Below are 20,041 nucleotides of genomic sequence, written 5' to 3'. Positions count from 1 at the left end.
GGCCGCAGTTTGGAGATCCCTGATTCTAGCTAATAAGTCTGTTATTTTTCAATAGAACAAGCTCTCCTGCAAATGTAGTAGTTAGAGGGTTGTGAGACACCATTTACAACTGACATTGGTATACAGAAAAAAGGGAAACAGTTAGCGCAGACACTAGTGTACCTATATGAATATAAACAGGCGATGTATGGACAGTCACAGTTCATTAGTCCATGTGGTGTAAAGATATAAGGGCAAGTCCTAAAGAGGGGGGGTGGTGGTAGGCGGCAGCTGTCCTCAGAGAAAGACCGACTCTGCAGGTAGAAAAGGGAAAACAACAGGAAGCGTCACCTGAGTGCAATATGTTTGATGTAGGCCTGTAGAAGGAGCTGATGACTCCGAGCATGTAGCCTGTTCTCCCCAGCTCTCTCTCCTCCTCTGTGCTTCTCCTGCTTCCTTTTCCTGTGACATCACCCCCTGCATTCCACGCTGGACCTGGCTGACTTCCTGGTGGCCACAGGATAGATTCCTCCTTACATCTGCCTACCTGTGGAACCAAATGCACCTGAGACTGGATCGAAACGGTTCACTGGAGACACAGATGAGCCTTTTTTAAACTTCTGTCTTTAAAGCGGTGGTTCACCCTAATGAAACATTTTTTTTTTATATAGCATTAAATTAGGCATAGTAGCGCGAGCTACAGTATGCCTGTATTGATTTTTTTAGCCCGGTACTCACTGTGCAATGCTATATAGAAGATTACGACTCCCCGCGGAGAATGGGCGTTCCTATCAAGAAGGAGGATGATTGACGGCCGGCTATGGCACGTCACGCTTCTCCGGAAATATACCTGAAATAGGACTTGGCGCTACACGGCGCCTGCGCATAGTCTGTGCGCAGGCGCCGTATAGCGCCGTGAAGAGCCGAGACCTGTTCCGGCTATCTTCGGGGAGCGTGACGTGCCATAGCCGGCCGTCAATCATCCTCCCTCTGGATAGGAACGCCCATTCCCCGCGGGGAGTCGGAATCTTCTATAGAGGATTGCACAGTGAGTACCGGGCTAAAAAATCAATACAGGCATACTGTAGCTCGCGCTACTATGCCTAATGTAATGCTCAAATGTTGTTAGTGTGGGTGAACCACCACTTTAAGTTCATTACTTGTTGTACAAATAAATTGCATCAAACATATTGCACTTAGGTGGCGTTTCCTGTTGTTTTCCCTTTTCCCACAACTGACAGTGGTGCATATAAACAGTTTTTTTTTATAGATCTATGTAAAACCTTTATCCCAAAAGAAAAAAAAAATTGCTGTAACTGCTTAAAAAGTGCAAGCTGGGCTCTAGCTTCCATTTTTTAGTGTATCCAAATCTGTTAGTACATCTTACATCCCCCCCAGATTAAGCATGCTGCTGTCCAAAGGTGTCTCTTCTGCTCCTTCATCCAGTGTAGTCACGATAGTACCAGAGGTGTGTTACTGGCCAGATCACCAGGTAAAAAAAAAGAGATAGAAAAGGTCTACATAAGAAAACAAATTAAACATTTTTGGTTTTGGGTTTAATAGCACTTTAAGGTAAACCTGTCATGAGGGATTTAAGGGGATTCTGACAGCTGACCTTCTGAAAATGCTACTTCTGTGGTTGTTCTGCTGATCCATTGGCTTCAATGCTCTCTGACCCAGAACAAGCCTGTAGATTAGAAAAGTCAGAGAGAAGAACTTTATGGGGTAGATTCAAATAGCCCGGCGTAAATTTCTGCGGGCGTAGCGTATCTCAGATACGCTACGCCGCCGTAACTTAGTGAGGCAGGTTCTGTATTCAGAAAGAAAAAGTTAAGGCGGCGTAGCTTATGTGGTCCGGCGTAAGCCCGCGGAATTAAAATTATCCATGTAGTGGGCGTGTTGTATGGTAATGAAGGCTGACCCCACGTAATTGACATTTTTGACTAACAGCGCATGCGCCGTCCGTGAACGTAACCCAGTGTGCATGCTCCAAATTAACCCGCAAAAAGCCAATGCACAGCCCTATTCGCGAACGACTTACGCAAACAACGTAATCGATGGAAAATTCGACGCTGGCCCGACGTCCATACTTAACATAGGATACGCCTCATATAGCATGGGTTACTTTACGCCGGAAAAAGCCTAACGTAAACGACGTAAAAAAATGCGCGGGCAGACGTACGTTTCTGAATCGGCGTATCTACCTAATTTGCATATTCCTTACGTAAATCGACGGAAGCGCCACCTAGCGGCCAGCGTAAATATGCAACTAAGATACGACGGCGTAAGAGACCTACGCCAGTCGGATCTTAGCCAAATTCCGGCGTATCTTGTTTTCTGAATACAGAAAAAAGATACGCCGGAGCATCCTAGAAGTTACGCGGCGTATCAATAGATACGCCAGCGCAACTTCTTTCTGAATCTACCCCTATATCTACATGTTCAAGGCTAGTTTATCATAATATTAAATGACGAGGGCAAACATGACAGGCAGCATGCATTAACAGAAGGTGAGTTATAAAATTGCCACCTCCATACTCTTGCCATGACAGGTTTCCTATAAAGTAAATTTTCTTGTTGTAGCTTTGAAAATGTGAAACAAATGGTCTGTAAAGTGCTAATCGAATTAGATTCCACTTATGAAAATGATTTTGACATCTCTGGCAAGTCAGTAAGGCTTAGCTGAGAATTTATTTGAAGCTGGAAAGAGCAGGAAAGCAGATTTTTACTTGTTCCTGACCTAAAAATGCAATCAAACCCACTGTGCAGAGTTCTCCTTTAAGAAGAAACACATGGGGGTTATTTACGAAAGGCAAATCCACTTTGCACTACAAGTGAAAGTGCACTTGAAATTGCACTGAACGTGCATTTGGAAGTGCGGTCGCTGTAAATCTGAGATGAGGGGAAGCTCTGCTGATTTTATCATCCAATCATGTGCAAGCTAAAATGCTGTTTTTTATTTTCCTTGCATGTCCCCCTCATATTAACAGCGACTAAACTTCCAAGTGCACTTTACACTTGGAGTTTGCACTTATAGTGCAAAGTGGATTTGCCTTTCATAAATAACCCCCAATGAGTGATTATCCATTAATATAACATTTGTCATTGCCAAACAAAGCCTTAATTACTTTACCAATATATATGCTTCATATGTGTAACAGTGGTGGTAATAAAAAATGTATGGAAATGAATCAAAATAACAAATGGTGCCCAATCTTTGTACCAATATACAGAAATTGTAAGAGAAGTGCAGGACCCCCCACAAAAGTGTTTATATTAATCAGCAGGTTGTTGACCAATCTGTTATGTTGCTTTAATTGTCTGTGTGATTTAATCTGCTTTAAATATATAAATGAAATTTTATGGTAACATGGTTTCTTTATTTGTTTTTAAGACGTGTCCCCTGTACACAAGGTGGGATCCATCACTTTATAATTTCAGCAAAGTTGTCTACAAAAGTAATAAATACATTTTGAGTGCTGACACTTGAAGCAAATCTCAAGCTACATTTAATAGCTGTTATTATAAGTAATTAGCAGACTGAGAGCTGCTGTTTCCTTGTTTCTTCTTTCATTCATGTAAACCTGTCATTACACAAAATACTCTAAAGGCCCATACACATGGTCAGACTTTTTGCCAACAAACTTCAAAATGAGCACGTTTTCAAAATAGTCCGACCGTGTGTACGCTCCATCGGACAAACTCTTTTGGGTTTCATCGGACAAAAAGTTCAGTCTGCAAACGGACAAACTTTACGTCAAGAAGAGTCCGATGGTGCCTAGTCCGAGCGTGTGTACAGCAAGCAATCAGACTTTTGTACAAAGTACAAACGCGCATGCTCAGCAGCAAAGACCAGCCGGAAGCGTTCTGTCTAGTAAAACTAGCATTCGTATTTGAAAGAGCACATTCGTGACGCGGCAAGTTCTGAAATCAAGAAAAGTGGCGCACATTCTCTTCTTCTTTATAATGTGATAACACTAAAAGCTGCTTTGCTGGTGATACTGACGGAGTAAAAACAAATGTCTTTACTTTGGATTAGTGTATTTTGGTTATATGAATCAAACATATTTCTATATTTTTTTGTGGGTCAAGTTAGCACAACCCCATTGCGCAACATGTCTGCTTGACGAACGGACGTTCAGAAACGAACAAAATTGCACAAAACTGAAAATCGCGAATGCACACAGACGAAACCTCTACTAACTCCCGATCTGCATATTTGTTCTGGTCAAGTAATGAAGCAATGGGATCAAATTAATGGCAACTGCTTAAAGCGGTGGTTCACCCTAAAAACTACTTTTTCTTATTCCACTGCCCCCCCACATTACAATCCGATTAAGGCTCTTATTATTTTTTTCATGCTGTACATACCTTAGTACAGCATATTCACCCGTGCATCCGGGTTGCGAGTCCCGCGAGAGTGGGCGTTCCTCACATGTGTGTGATTGACGTTTTGCCCAAAAACGAGCTCCCCCCCGTCGCGTAAGCCGCGTCACGATTGGTGAAAGGAGCCGAACGGCGATGCGCATGCGCAGTATAGCGCCGACTCGCCGTTCGGCTCCTTTCGCCAACCGTGACGCGGCTTACGTGACGGGGGGAGCTCGTTTTTGGGCAAAACGTCAATCACCAGCATGTGAGGAACGCCCACTCCCGCGGGACTCGCAACCCGGATGCACGGGTGAATATGCTGTACTAAGGTATGTACAGCATGAAAAAAATAATAAGAGCCTTAATCGGATTGTAATGTGGGGGGGCAGTGGAATAAGAAAAAGTAGTTTTTAGGGTGAACCACCCCTTTAAAGTGAAAGAAAGGCCTATCTATAGCTATACTTAAAAATGTTCCCTCTCCCTCCTCCTACCTGCCCTGTATAAAAAAGATCTGTGTACTTACCTGTTTTTAAACTGCTCCGGTCATGTGATCCTGGAGCTTTAACTCCCCTATGTCAGTGGCTGCTACAGGGGAGAGGAGGGAGCCCCAACAATGGCTGGGCCATGGCAACCTATAAATGACATCATAGCTCTGAGAATTCACAGTCGTTGTTAAATGTTTCCTTATGCAATGGAGCTGTAGGGTGTGGCACCACAAAGTCGGCATCGCACAACTCCTTTCTCTATCTGCAAAGTAGAGAGCATCCTGACACTCCTGCTCGCCCCCTCAGGAGGCTTTCTCCACACCAGGGAGAAAGCCTTGCATTACTGTGTGGAGTTACAGACAGAAGAACAGGAAGTGAGGATTTCTCAGAAGAAATAAGGACATTTAAAAGCAAAAATCGAAGGATGAGGTAAGTGAAGGAGGACTGCACTAAGGTAAAGGAAGCTATTTAGGGAAACATTTTTTTACCTTTACAACCCCTTTAAGCTGTGGGACTCTCAAAGGCACAGGCACAGCAAACCCTACTAAAATTATTAAAATCTTTCACAACAATTTAATAAAATGTTATGCCAAACCCTAAACCTTTAAGCCCCACACAGCTGACCGGATTCTACAGAATGTTAGTGTGACAAACCCTCTGTCCTCAAACAGATCTAGGTCTGCCGTCAGAACCAGCACCATCCCACAGACAACACCTCAGGGTAGAGTGGCAAAAACAAACTGACTTTATTATCACACATGGACACACAGATATCTCCATTCAAAACACATCCCTCCCACCCTTGGAAAACAGGGCGGGTCAAACTGTCCAATGACAATGGCCACACAGGTCAGGTGTGTTCAAACTTCTCAGTAAACAGTCTTATCAGCAGGGGGGCTGCTGGAAGAACCCCCCTCCCTCTTTCCTCACAGCAAGACACTTACACATCCCATGAGGCATCAGACACAATAGACAATAGAATACAGTCCTACCCCAAACCATCACAGCAAATAGTCCAACAGCATGACACAGCACACATTATATATACATATATACAGCATTGAATCTGACTAGCAAAAATCAGACTGGGGTTCTCATTCACCCTGTGCCCCTATTAGAGACACAGGGTGATTTACACATAAAAACGTTGAAGAATCTAGACAAGGAGCCTCCAGACCTCTCCAGGGCAAGCTGAGCCGCACAAACCCCCGACCCAAAGTCACTCCTGTCACAATTACCCTTCCACAAATCTCAGAGAAAGCTCTGGAAAGATATTACACCCAAAAGCATACATTTATTATATTGCAGCTTATTGCAGCTTACTTCATGTGATGGCTGCATTAGTTTTATTTCGAGGCTTTCTTCTATTTTCATAAATAAACAATACTAAAAATACAATGTGCATAAACAATACAATGAAGACATGAACTAAATATTCCAGTCCATGAAAAAGGATGAGTTAAACAGGTGACAGAAAACCAAAGAAACTGTGCTTGTGTTCTCCTCCACCTGTGTATTTGGCTGCTCATCTCACTATTTGACCCCTGTTTGTTTCAAAAGCGGGTCAAATAAAGCAGTTTGCCTCTGGGGATATTACAAGTGACTAACGTAAAGCTGACACCGGAAGTCCTCAATTCCATACACTTCCTCTAAGTGGTTGACAAGCTCTCCAAGTGTGCAACGATCAGCATATGTATAAAAACAGAATTGCGAGATCTAGTGCTCTCTGTTAAAAAAACTATTTATTCCCATAAAAGATGAGTCAAAAATACTCACAAGTATACCAGCTTTATGCTCCATGCACACTGAAGCTGATAAACTGCAGTTTATTGGTGTTTTGGGCTTTTTTTAAAAAGCCCATAAACTGAGGTCTATGTTAGCTTATGTGCCCATGCACACATGGGCGTTTTTTAGTGTTAATGAGCTTTAGAGTTTATTGCCTTTTTTCTGAACGCCCGAAATTTGCATTCAAAGTGCCGTATTTCGGCGGGAAAAAAGGCAAAAAAATGCAAAACGCTCAAAAATTCTGGCGCCAGCGTTTTTTTATCCATTGAAAAAAAAAAAAAAGCTAAAAAACGCTACACAGAAAAACACTAATAAAGGCTATTGCAAAAACGCTAAAAAACATTGAAAGGCTCCCTGCAAAGCTACTGGCATTTTTTTATAGATTTTTTTATCTTCAGTGTGCATGGAGCCATTGGCCCAGATTCTCAAAAGCGATACGACGGCGCATCTCCAGATACGCCGTCGTATCTCTGCCTAGCGCCATCGTATCTATGCGACTGATTCTTAGAATCAGTTACGCATAGATATCCTTTCGATCCGACAGGCGTAAGTCTCTTAATGCCCCGTACACACCATCACTTTATGTGATGAAAAAAAACGACACTTTCTGTGAAGTAAAAAATGACGTTTTTGAAACTTCAATTTTCAAAGACGAAGTTGCATACACACCATCGTTTTCTCACAATGATCTTGCAAAGTCAGGTTACGTTCCACCACGTTTTACCATTGAAGCTAGCTTCTGGGCATGCGTAGATGAAAAAACGTCTTAGAAAACGACGTTTTTTGCTACACACGGTCAATTTCTGTGAGGTAAAAAGTGCACTTTTGAAAAACGACACATAAAATTGAAGCATGCTTCAATTTTTTTCTGTCGTTTTTTAGAAGACATAAAACGACGTTTTTGCCCACACACGGTCAATTAAATTGACGTTTTTGAAAATGACGTTTTTTTCCATCGCAGAAAGTGATGGTGTGTACGCGGCATTACACCGCCGGATCGTAACTGCAATTTTTTTTCCCCCGCTAGGTGGCACTTCCATCGATTTCCGTGTCAAGTATGCAAATTAGCTAGATACACGAATTCCCGAACGTACGCGCAGCCGACGCAGTAAAGTTACATCGTTTACGTTAGGCTTTTCCCGGTGTAAAGTTGCCCCTGGGTCTATGGGGCGCAGTCAATGTTAAGTATGGCCGTCGTTCCCGCGTCGAAAAATTTAAAAAGTTACGTCGTTTGCGTAAGTCGTCCGTGATCGGTGCTGGACGTAATTTACGTCCACGTCAAAACCAATGACGTCCTTGCGACGTCAATTAGAGCAATGCACGCCAGGAAATTTTAGGGACTGCGCATGCGCAGTTCGTTTGGCGCGGGGACGCGCTTCATTTAAATGAAACACGCCCCCTACCCGCCAAATTTGAATTCCGCTGGGTGATTTACGCTACGCCGCCACAACTTTACAGGCAAGTGCTTTGTGAATAAAGCACTTGCCTGAAAAAGTTGCGGCGGCGTAACGTAAATGCGATAAGTTACGCCCGGCCATTTTTAGGCCGATCTACGAGAATCTGGCCCTAAGACTCTAAATAGCGGAGTGACGTCTCTAGCTTGGCCCTTACTGAAGAGCTAGAGGGGATGGAGCCCACGTGCTAACGTCACACTGCAGCTATCCAGTTTGATTTGTATCTATGCCTGTACAACTAGCACGGCTTATAGTGCCTTACTTGTGAGTATGTTTGACTTGATGTCCTGCCATATTCCACTTTTTCCTTTTTAATATCACAAACTCTGTTTCAGCCAGGTTACTCCAGCCTGAAGACTTTTTCTTAATGGTCTCCAGTGGGTTATCATAGGATATATAATTTTTTTTACCACCTCCTCTATTATTTCTTGGTTGTATAAAAAGAAACATAACCTACCCCAGCTTACAGAATTAAATGCAGATATAGCATTGGAAATCACCCCTAATCAGAAATAAAGACCCTTGCCAAGCCACTGACCTGTCCTGAACATGAATGCCTACATAGCCTGGGGGGCCTAACTTGATCTCCACATTGTACTCACAATTAAAAATGATACAACATAGCAGTAATAATAATTACAACACTATTAAGATACAAATAGAAAATGGAAAAAAGAAACTGCACTAAAAAACTTAAAACAAATAACTGAAGTACTGCATACCAGTTACTCAATTGGGAGCTGCGATTATCATGCAAACAAAAAATACAAGGGCAAGACTATGGAAAAAATATTAAATCGCGCTTTCCCCATGACCATTCAATAATTGTATTGAAAGGAAAACCAACTGTGTTATTATCACATTTTTGTCCTATTTAAGGGTCATTTATTTAATATTGGTGATCTCAGTTGGTTTTACATTTAATCAATTAATGAATGGTCACGGGGATAGCGCGATTTAATATTTTTTCCATAATATTAAGATACACCCTCAACATTAATAAGATATACCCCCCCCCCCCCAAAAAAAAAGAGTAATAGCGGTGGGGTGGTCTCTAATTTGGCAACACAATGGAGTTACATTCAGAATAAGCTTCATTTAAAAAAAAAAACTATGCCCCCTGGTCATGTGATACGTAATTGTTAAACTCTAATTAACTGCTCTATTTATATAGTGGACCAGGGTTCCCACTTAGCTTGAAACTTTGAAAAATATATGGACCCATTTCTCAGCTTCCATAATTTCATTGATTTGTTTCACCCAGTGTTCTATAGCAGGCATCTGACTTTTTTCCAAAGATCGGGATTAGCTCATTAGCAGCGTTTAACAAATGGGGAACTAAAATCTTCTTATATGCCCTAATGGAGTTCAAAATGTCATGCTGTTTCTGCTATAAAGCTTTGCAAATAAATAATCTTTCTTAATAAATGTAGGCCAAATGTATTCTACTACATTTCTTTGGTAAAAATACCCAAACCAGTGTATATTATTTAGTCTGTGTGAAAGCTATATAGCTGGATTCAGATACAAGAGTGTATCTGTCGGCGGGCGTAACGTATCTCAGATACGTTACGCCGCTGTAAATTAGGGCGCAAGTTCTGTATTCAGAAAGAACTTGCGCCCTAAGTTACAGCGGCGTAGCGTATGTGGTTCGGCGTAAGCCCGCCTAATTCAAATGTGGATGATGTGGGCGTATTTTATCTAAATTTAGTGTGACCCCACGTATTTGACTTTTTTACTAACGGCGCATGCGCCGTTCGTGAAAGAATCCCAGTGCGCATGCGTCGGATAGAATGCCTAAGATACGTCGGCTCAATGCCTGTGACGTAAGTTACTTACGCACAGCCCTATTCGCGTACGACTTACGCAAACGACGTAAAAAGATAGGCCTGTTCCGACGTCCATACCTTGCATGGGCTGCGCCACCTAGGGAGCAGCTTTATCTTTACGCCGGCGTATCTCTTCCGTAAACGGCGTAACTAATTGCGACGGGCGTACGTACTTCCGTGAATCGGCGTATCTTGCTCATTTGCATATTTGACGCAGAAAACAACGGAAGCGCCACCTAGCGGCCAGCCTAAATTTGCACCCTAAGATACGACGGCGTAGGAGACTTACGCCGCTCGTATATTAGCCTAATTTAAGCGTATCTGGTTTCCAGAATACGCTTAAATTAACGCCGGCGTAGATTCAGAGTTACGACAGCGTATCTACTGATACGCCCGCGTAAATCGTTCTGAATCCAGCTAATAGAGTCTACAAACTATGGTATATATATTTGAACTGACTCATGAACTGACTGCCCATGTCTTTTCTTGAGGCCCTAAATGCCTGGACAGTACAAAACCTCCCAACATATCCATTTCTGTTGGAAAGTAGACAGTCCAAGGTATTTGATAAGAGGAATAATGATTTTTTTGAAGTTGTAATTTTTTGTCATTTTAACAAGTTTCACACACAGCGTCGGCATTCTTATAATTACACTCCAAAACACATTCTATGCCTCCCAAGTATGGGGGTCCCACATGTGTGAGACCTTTTCGCAGCCTAGATGAGCCCACAAATCTAAGGAGCACCTTTGGCTTTCAAGTAACATAAATTACACAACTAATTTCCTGACTACCTATCACATTTTGGAGGCCCAAAAGCACCCAAAAAATTACCTAATTTTGGAAAAAAAAAACACTTCAAGGTATTTTCTAAGAAATATATTGAGTCTTTTGAAAATGCAATTTTTTGTCACAAGTTTTTGGAAAATGCAGAATATATATATATATATATATATATATATATATATATATATATATATATATATATATATATATATATATATATTATTATTTTTTTAAGTTGTCAATTAATAAGATATTTCTAACACACATCATAGGTTTACTTATAAATCCCCAGAAAAATACATTCTGCTACTCCACACCAATTACCACATTTTGGAAAGCAAACACCCCAAGGTATTTTCTAAATGGCAGGGAATGTCTTTTGAAGGCTTCCTTTTTTGACACAAGTTTTTGGAAAATGTTGAATACAAATTTATACAATTTTTAGTTATTTTTTTACACAAAGCTGTCAATTTAATAAAATATTTCTCACACACAGCATGGGCATACTTAGAATTACAACCCAAAACACATTCTGCTACTCCTTCTGAGTACTGCAATACCACGTGTGAGAGACGTTTTCAATGTTTGGACTGATTATGCACTGGAGATTGTACCTTATGTATCACACAAATCAACCAATTGTATCAAAACCAATGTACTGTGATGGTCATCTCTATACGGGTGGTCAGAGAATATGGTTTAGTGTAGTGTCATCTATAGCAGTCCCCGTTCCTATAAGCCTAGCTTACTGGTACATTGCTGTCCCCAGGAATGCCATGTTCACTGGCCAGGAAGTACAGGAGGCTAAAGAAAGGAAGAACAAAATAATTCATGTGGTTTCAAGAGTGCAGTTATCTGCAGGGGGTGGCTGGGACTCTGGGAATGGTGTCTCGCAGAAATGTAGTCAGTGGGATTTGCAGATGGGTCAGTTCAGGTGCAGGCAGAGACATGGTTAGCAAACAGGCAAAGTATCGGTCCAGGCAAAAGGCAGAAATGTGGTCAATAAACAGGCCAGGTTAAGTATATGTGGCAGGCAGAGACAACACTGCATTGGTGTGGCGGTTATAAGGAACACTGCTGCTGGCATAAACTGGTTTGGTGACACTTGGACTGGTGTAGTGGTCATCAGGGAAACTGTTACTTATGGCTCTGGTGTGGTGGCAATCAGAAACACTGATTCTGGCTACAATGGTCTGGTGACAAATTTGTGGCTGGTGTGGTAGTGATTAGAGAATTGTGACTGGCTGCACTATTGGGGCTTGTTCAGACACAAGGTTGCGGCTGTATAACCTTGCAGATTTTACCACCCCTCAACAGCTATCCCCTTTAGCTGCAGAGGCAGTATGTAGAAAAAAAATGATATGCATTGTAATACACATCCCGAGAAAACCTAATACTACACATGGTATATAATAGAATTAATCAAATAACGTTTTGCAATCATATTCTACCCTATATAATCCTAATGCAATCCACGGAAAATAAGCACCACAATATGTCGTCACATTATTAAAAACATACAGTATGATGACAAGCACTGAAGGTAGAATGGTATCATATCAGGACATCAAGGGTTTTAGCTGTGAAGAATGGCTTTCATCCATGACTCTTGTTTATTATTGTGATGCTGTGGTTGGCCACTAAGTTGGGCTGAACACCCCCAGGTTTGGTCCGTGCCAGAACTCTCGAACATTGCAAAAGTTCAGACCCGAGCCCCATTGAAGTCAATGGGGCTTTTTAATTTTTTTTTTTTTTACAGGAGCAGTGATTTTAATGATGCTTAAAGTGAAACATTAAAAAAAAAATTCCTTTAACCACTTCAATACCAGACACCAGACATACCTTCCCCCCTTCCAGCCAAAGCCAATTTCAGCTGTCAGCGCTGTCGCTTTTTAAATGACAATTGCGCGGTCATGCAATACTGTACCCAAACTAACAAAATATATATTTTGTTCCCTGAAAGACATCCAGTCAGGATAACAGAACCACTGCCACGGCCATCATTTTGCTATAGGCCGGGCGGAAGTGGTTAAATATAGTGCCTGGGGAGTCCCCTTAGTCTGCCTGTTAAGTGGCGCATCTGTGCTGTGTATAGAACTAACTGCAGCAAAACTGAAAAAAATGGCATTTAATATGCTGGCAATACAAAAACACAAAAATTCATGACAGACCCTTATCCGAGCATGCAGCCTGGCAGATCGGGAAAGAACTATACCAGGCCACATGCCTTCAACATGGCAGGTTGCTTTGGGGCCGGGGAGGACAAGGGCCTCTTCTGACAAACCTGGGCTGTGGTTTGGGGGTCTGCAGGTCTGGGTTTATCTGAATCAAGAAACCCCCTTTAACAAGGGGGCCCCCAGACCCCGACCCCCTCCCTATGTGAATGAGTATGAGGTAAATTGTACCCTTACCCATTCACCAAAAAAGTGTCAAAAATAAATAGACAGGAGGCAGTTTGTGACAATTCCTTTAGTTATAACAAAAATGTCTCCCAATGTAGATCCATCGTCAATCACGACGAGGGTACAAAGGGAACTCAGTCAAGTAATTTCCAGACCATTGTTCCTAATTTTTACTGACAGTCTACTGACTGGAATGGTGCCAGCTGATTGAAGCCAATGTAGCACCAATATTTAAAAAAGTGCCAAAATGCATCCTTGGGAATTACAGACCAGTTAGCCTAACCCTAACACCAATCGTATGTAAGCTCTTGGAGGGGATGATAATGGACATTATACAAGATTTTAGTAATGAATACTGTATCATTAGCAATAATCACCATTGATTCATGAGAATCGTTCTTGCCAAACCAATCTATTAACCTTCTATGAGGAGGTGAGCTGTCATCTAGATAAAGAAAGGCCTGTAGACGTGGTGTATCTGGATTTTGCAAAAGCATTTGACACAGTTCCCCATAAATATTTACTGTACAATGTAAGTTCCGTTGGCATGGCCCATAGGGTGAGTGCATGGATTGAAAACTGGCTACAGAGGGTGGTGATAAATGGGGAATACTCAGAATAGTCATGGGTGGGAAGTGGGTCCCCCAGGGTTCTGTGCTGGGACCAATGCTGTTTAATTTGTTCATAAATGACCTGGAGGATGGGGTAAACCGTTCCATCTCTGTATTTGCAGATAACAATAAGCTAAGCAGGGCAACAACTTCTCCACAGGATTGCAAGAAGATCTGAACAAATTAATGGGGTGGGCAACTACATGGCAAATGAGGTTTAATGTAGAAAAATTTAAAATAATGCATTTGGGTGTCAAAAATATGAATGCAATCTATTCACTAGGGGGTGAACCTCTGGGCAAATCTAGGATAGAAAAAGACCTGAGGGTCCTAGAAGATAATAGACTCAGCAATGGCATGCAATGCCAAGCTGCTGCTAACAAAGCAATTAGAATATTGGCATGCATTAAAAGGGGGATTAACTCCAGGCATAAAGCGATAATTTTCCCACTCTACAAAACTTTGGTCCGGCCTCAGTATGCTGTGCAGTTCTGGGCACCAACTCTCAGGAAGGATGTACTGGAAATGGAGCGAGTACAAAGGGATTTCAATTTACAAATATCATACTGGTGACCCCGCAATAGGGATACAACTTTTTTGCGGAAGGGAGTTTAATAAGACACGTGGCCACTCATTAAATTAAAAGTGGAGGTTTAACCATAAAACTGCATAGAGGGTTTTTTACTGTAAGAGCGGCAAGGATGTAGAATTCCTTTCCACAGGCGGAGGTTTCAACGGGGGGCATCGATAGTTTAAAAAAAACTATAAGATAAGCACCTGAACAACCGCAACATACAGGGATATGCAATGTAATACTGACATATAATCACACACATAGGTTGGACTTGATGGATTTGTGTCACCTACTATGTAACTATGTAACAGTAAGAGCTTTAAAAATGTGCAATAGACTCCCTTCAGAGCAGTGGCGGCTGGTGCTCAAAAGTTTTGAGGGGGCGCAAACAAACTGAAAAAAAAACATCAATTGCCACCAGTTTGCCCCCTCAAATACAGCCAGTTTGCCCCCTCAAATGCGGCCAGTTTGTCCCCAAATTAAGCCAGTTTGTCCCCAAATACAGCCAGTTTGTCCCCAAATACAGCCAGTTTCCCCCCAAATACAGTCAGTTTGTCCCCAAATGCAGCCAGTTTGTCCCCAAATACAGCCAGTTTGTCCCCAAATGCAGCCAGTCTGTCCCCAAATACAGCCAGTTTGTCCCCAAATGCAGCCAGTTTGTCCCCAAATGCAGCCAGTTTGTCCCCAAATACAGCCAGTTTGTCCCCAAATGCAGCCAGTTTGTCCCCAAATACAGCCAGTTTGTCCCAAATGCTGCCAGTTTGTCCCCAAATGCCGCCAGTTTTCCCCTAAATATAGCCAGTTTGTCCCCAGCCCGGCACTTACCTTTCTCTGGTCAGCCGTCCTCTCCACACTCCCTCGATGTCTTCTCCCACCCTCAATGTCGCTTCAGCCAATCAGATGACCGGTAACTAGACCCGGTGCACCTGATTGGCTGAGAGGCGGGTCAGTGTTTTAGTGAAGCGATTCCCTAGCACAGCATTGCTGAACAACCGCAACATACAGGGATATGCAATGTAATACTGACATATAATCACACACATAGGTTGGACTTGATGGATTTGTGTCACCTACTATGTAACTATGTAACAGTAAGAGCTTTAAAAATGTGCAATAGACTCCCTTCAGAGCAGTGGCGGCTGGTGCTCAAAATTTTTGAGGGGGCGCAAACAAACTGAAAAAAAAACATCAATTGCCACCAGTTTGCCCCCTCAAATACAGCCAGTTTGCCCCCTCAAATGCGGCCAGTTTGTCCCCAAATTAAGCCAGTTTGTCCCCAAATACAGCCAGTTTGTCCCCAAATACAGCCAGTTTCCCCCCAAATACAGTCAGTTTGTCCCCAAATGCAGCCAGTTTGTCCCCAAATACAGCCAGTTTGTCCCCAAATGCAGCCAGTCTGTCCCCAAATACAGCCAGTTTGTCCCCAAATGCAGCCAGTTTGTCCCCAAATACAGCCAGTTTGTCCCCAAATACAGCCAGTTTGTCCCCAAATGCAGCCAGTTTGTCCCCAAATACAGCCAGTTTGTCCCAAATGCTGCCAGTTTGTCCCCAAATGCCGCCAGTTTTCCCCCAAATATAGCCAGTTTGTCCCCAGCCCGGCACTTACCTTTCTCTGGTCAGCCGTCCTCTCCACACTCCCTCGATGTCTTCTCCCGCCCTCAATGTCGCTTCAGCCAATCAGATGACCGGTAACTAGACCCGGTGCACCTGATTGGCTGAGAGGCGGGTCAGTGTTTTAGTGAAGCGATTCCCTAGCACAGCATTGTTTAACCATGGAACGCACAGCCTGTGAGCCCACTTGTTAACCATTTGGAAGCCGATTAGAGCTCACAGGCTGTAATCGGGAAGCCTATTAGAGCCTCTCGCTATAATCAGGTGCTTCCAAAACACACCCACCGCTGTTATTCAGGGGCGCTCAACAGGGGGCCAGACACCTAAATAGTGTGCAGCAGCAGCGACAATAGATAGATTCATGCAATGCATGAATCTATCTATTGTTGAATGACGGGTGCAGAAGAGAGGGGCGCCGCTCCTGTGTCCACTATGGATGCACCGCCACTGCCAGCCCACCTGACCAAGCCTCTGAGATCCTGCAGCTGCCAGCTTGCCTGCTGCATAGTCTTGAACTCCAAATATTCTACAGTAGCTCCTGGCCCGAATTTCCTACAGGCACCTGTGCCACTCTGTCCCCTGTTTATAGCATCACAAACCCCTGGGGAAATGGGACTAGGTGAAAGCAAAGCCCTCTTGTCAAATTGATCCTGACCAGGTATGTGACATGGTTATTGCTACAGTGATGCAGATGGACCCTATGAAGCTGGCTTATGCCCCACCGAACTGGGATTTCTGGCTTATGCCCCACAGAACTGGAGTTGCTGGCTTATGCCCCACCAAACTGGGATTGCTAGTTTATGTACTACTGAATTGTAATTGACGGCTTATGCACCACTAAACCGAGAGTGCTAACACACACACCATTGAACTGTGATTCCTGGCTTATATATCACTGAACTGCGATTACTAGTATATACTTCACCAAATAGTGATCGTCAGTCACACATTACTGAAGCGAGATTGCTGGCCTTCTTTTCAGTGAACCGCAACTGCTCGCTTAGGTATCACTGAACTGATTTTGAGCCTATACACAATCAAACTTCAAATATTAGCTTTTTGCATTGTGTTAGGCGATTGCAAACCTATATATTACCGAACTGCGTTTATCGGCCAGTGGAAGACATAAGAGAAGACCATGAGAGGGAAATCAACAAAAGGATCAGTGCTAGCCCAGGTACAATAAAAAATATATGACACAAGATGGAAATCAAGACAGCTCAGTATCGGGAAAACAGCTGGGAGCTCGGAATAAACAATTAGATGGAACTAGTAAAAATGGACAGAATAGGAAATCTCCGGGACTGAGTAGCTTAAATCAATCGAAAGAAGAGCATGTAATAGACAGTGACTGTGAAGGGAAGAATTTAAAAAATCAAGGTAGGAAGCCTCCATCTTCCAACTAAATCTGACATGGCGGATACAGAAGAGAAATTAGATACTCATGCACTAGAAATACAAAATTTAAAGAACAAATTAAAAAAATACAAATTGAGCAGAGGAATATGCTATACAAAATGGAAGACCAGGAAAACCGAAATAGAAGGAAAAATGTAAGAATTAGGGGGCTCCCAGAAAGAAGATTTAAAAAGTATAATGGATAAACTGTTCTGCCCTCTACTTGGAAGAACAACAACAGAGCCACTAAAGAATAAAAGAGTACATAGAATAAGGAAACCCGTAAATATGGCAAAAGAAGTTGCAAGAGATGTAGTTGTAAGATTCCATAATTATAAGGTTAAAGAACAGATCTGGGAGAAATTGAAAACATAACCAATAACGTATGAAGAAACAGTGCTCCAGATCTATGCAGATCTAGCTCCAGAAACTTTCATAAGAAGAAGACAACTTAAGCCTGTACTGGAGCAAATGAGATCATGTAACATACAATATTTCTGTGGTTTTACTGCGTGACTGATAGGATGGAAAGAGGGCCGTTCAGCAAGATTAAAAGTCCCAGAAGAATTGGAAGAATTCTGTAAGAAGCTCGACATGCCTATACCTGAGTTGCCAGGTTGGTCAGACATACAGAAAGAAGAGCCACGTTTAGAAGACCAACAATGGCATCTTGTTCCACAGAAGATAACAACAAAAAGAAAATAAAGAAAGATAAAGAAAAAGAGAAAGATTGACTAAGGGGAGAAGAAGGGGGGAGGGACGGAGATAAAAAGACGAGTAATAAGATTAAGAGGGGATACAAGAAAGGAAAGTGAGAAGTAGAAAAGGGATGAGCTGGGAATGAAACAGCCACTTATAAAAAAAATAGGCGTCTAATCCAGTTGGCGTACAAAGACAGAGCTCAACCTCAAGGGGAAGAAGTCGATAGGCAGATCAATGCAAGATAGAAGGACCTGCAACTGGTTCGAAGGCCAAAGGAAGGCCAAAATACCCCAACAAAAGAGCATGGGAGTTAGGGAGGTAAGGCTGGGAGGGGAGGGAGGGGGCTAGGGGAAGGTAGGGTGGGGAGGGAAAGAGAATCTCTCAGAACATAATAGAATAATCCTGTTGGAGACCTGGAGATATTTTGCTCTCTATACTCCCACTAAACCCCTTATTTTTCAGAAATATCTCTAACTGATTGAAGTCTCTAGTGAAAGGGGAAGTAAAGGGTAGAAGGAGGGGAAGGTAGTATGGAGATCAAAGATGACATCAATAAACTTTTTAACATATAATGTTTGTGGGTTAAATACACCAGCAAAGAGACATACCGTTTTAAAAAATGTCAAACAGTACAATGCAGGGGTAGTGTTTCTGCAGGAGACACATATATCCAAGGAAAAAAATGTAAAGCTGTATTTGAAAAACTATCCAATATGCTATTATAGGGATTCTACAAGTGCAAAGGGAATTGCTATTGGGTTGGCCAGAGGGGTACAGTCCTCACTGGAGGAAAGGATGACGGACCCCGAAGGTCGGTACCTCTTCCTACTCTAGCAAACATCTATTGCCCTAATAAGAACCCAACAAATTATCTGAAGAAGGTCATGGGGAAATTAATAGACTTCCAAAAGGGAAGTGTGATTATGACAGGAAATTTTAACTTCTGTACGGAGCCAAGAATAGATAGTACGTCCCAGGTACAGGGGATTAGGAATTTACATCTGAAAACAATAAAAAAGAAGCTATACCAATGTCAAATGCTGAATGTATGAAGAGTGCAACATCCTAAAACACAGGATTATACATTCTATTCCCCTGTGCACGGGTCGTGCTCTAGGATTGACTACATTAGGCCCCTTTCACACATTAACTTGGCTTGCTCAGCAGGGATCGATCCACTGATCCCCGCTGAAGTGGCAGAAGACAGGCCCGTCTCCACTCCACTAATTGGCGAACATAGATTATTACATAGTAGTTATAGTTACATAGTTACATAGTTAGTCAGGTTGAAAAAAGACACAAGTCCATCCAGTTCAACCACAAAAAAATAAACAAACAAAATAAAAAAACACAATACAATCCCATACACCCAACTCCATACCCACAGTTGATCCAGAGGAAGGCAAAAAATCCCAGCAGAGCATGATCCAATTTGCTACAGCAGGGGAAAAAATTCCCTCCTGATCCCCCGAGAGGCAATCGGATTTACCCTGGATCAACTTTACCTACAAATCTTAGTACTCAGTTATTTTATGTACATTTAGGAAAGAATCCAGGCCTTTCTTAAAGCAATCTACTGAGCTGGCCAGAACCACCTCTGGAGGGAGTCTGTTCCACATTTTCACAGCTCTTACTGTGAAAAAACCTTTCCGTATTTGGAGGTGAAATCTATTTTCCTCTAGACGTAAAGAGTGCCCCCTTGTCCTCAGTGTTGACCGTAAAGTGAATAACTCAACACCAAGTACACTGTATGGACCTCTTATATATTTGTACATGTTGATCATATCCCCCCTAATTCTCCTCTTCTCAAGAGTGAATAGATTTAGTTCTTCTAATCTTACCTCATAGCTGAGCTCCTCCATGCCTCTTATCAGTTTGGTTGCTCTTCTCTGCACTTTCTCCAGTTCTCCGATATCCTTTTTGAGAACTGGTGCCCAAAACTGAACTGCATATTCCAGATGAGGTCTTACTAATGATTTGTACAGGGGCAAAATTATATCTCTGTCTCTGGAGTCCATACCTCTCTTAATACAAGAAAGGACTTTGCTCGCTTTGGA

This window comes from Rana temporaria, chromosome 7 (genome assembly GCF_905171775.1).
Source record: "Rana temporaria chromosome 7, aRanTem1.1, whole genome shotgun sequence".
In the NCBI taxonomy this organism is placed as follows: domain Eukaryota; kingdom Metazoa; phylum Chordata; class Amphibia; order Anura; family Ranidae; genus Rana; species Rana temporaria.
The sequence above is the reverse complement of the archived record's forward strand: the minus strand, read 5'-3'. Positions refer to the sequence as shown.